The sequence below is a fragment of the Populus euphratica genome, unplaced genomic scaffold (assembly GCF_000495115.2).
Source record: "Populus euphratica unplaced genomic scaffold, PopEup_1.0 scaffold159.1, whole genome shotgun sequence".
Taxonomy (NCBI): domain Eukaryota; kingdom Viridiplantae; phylum Streptophyta; class Magnoliopsida; order Malpighiales; family Salicaceae; genus Populus; species Populus euphratica.
In genome coordinates, this window is record NW_011499962.1 from 293735 (window position 1) to 293957 (window position 223).

A 223-nucleotide genomic window follows, 5' to 3' on the forward strand; every position below is an offset into this window, starting at 1 on the left:
TGCCTGTGGCTGGCGGTGGAGGGCGACGACACTGGGGGCGGTGGTAGATCAAGATCTGTTGATGCCAAGGAGAGGATGACACTAGAGTGATTTGAACAGTGAACAGTAGGTTTTCTAATCAGAACAGTAGGGTTTTGAATAGGGATTTTTTTTTTATTTTTTTTTTAGATCAAACCGATTTAGGGTTTAATATAAACATTATAGACCGTTTAATTGTAAGAAA

The 223-nt window shown here is 39.5% G+C and overlaps 1 protein-coding gene across 2 annotated transcripts in view; it reads right to left on the reverse strand.

Moving 5' to 3' along the window:
- LOC105138771 (beta-galactosidase 6-like) overlaps positions 1-223 on the reverse strand; it is a 13046-nt gene that overhangs the window by 6368 nt on the left and 6455 nt on the right. The gene's annotated exons all lie outside the window — the stretch shown is intronic.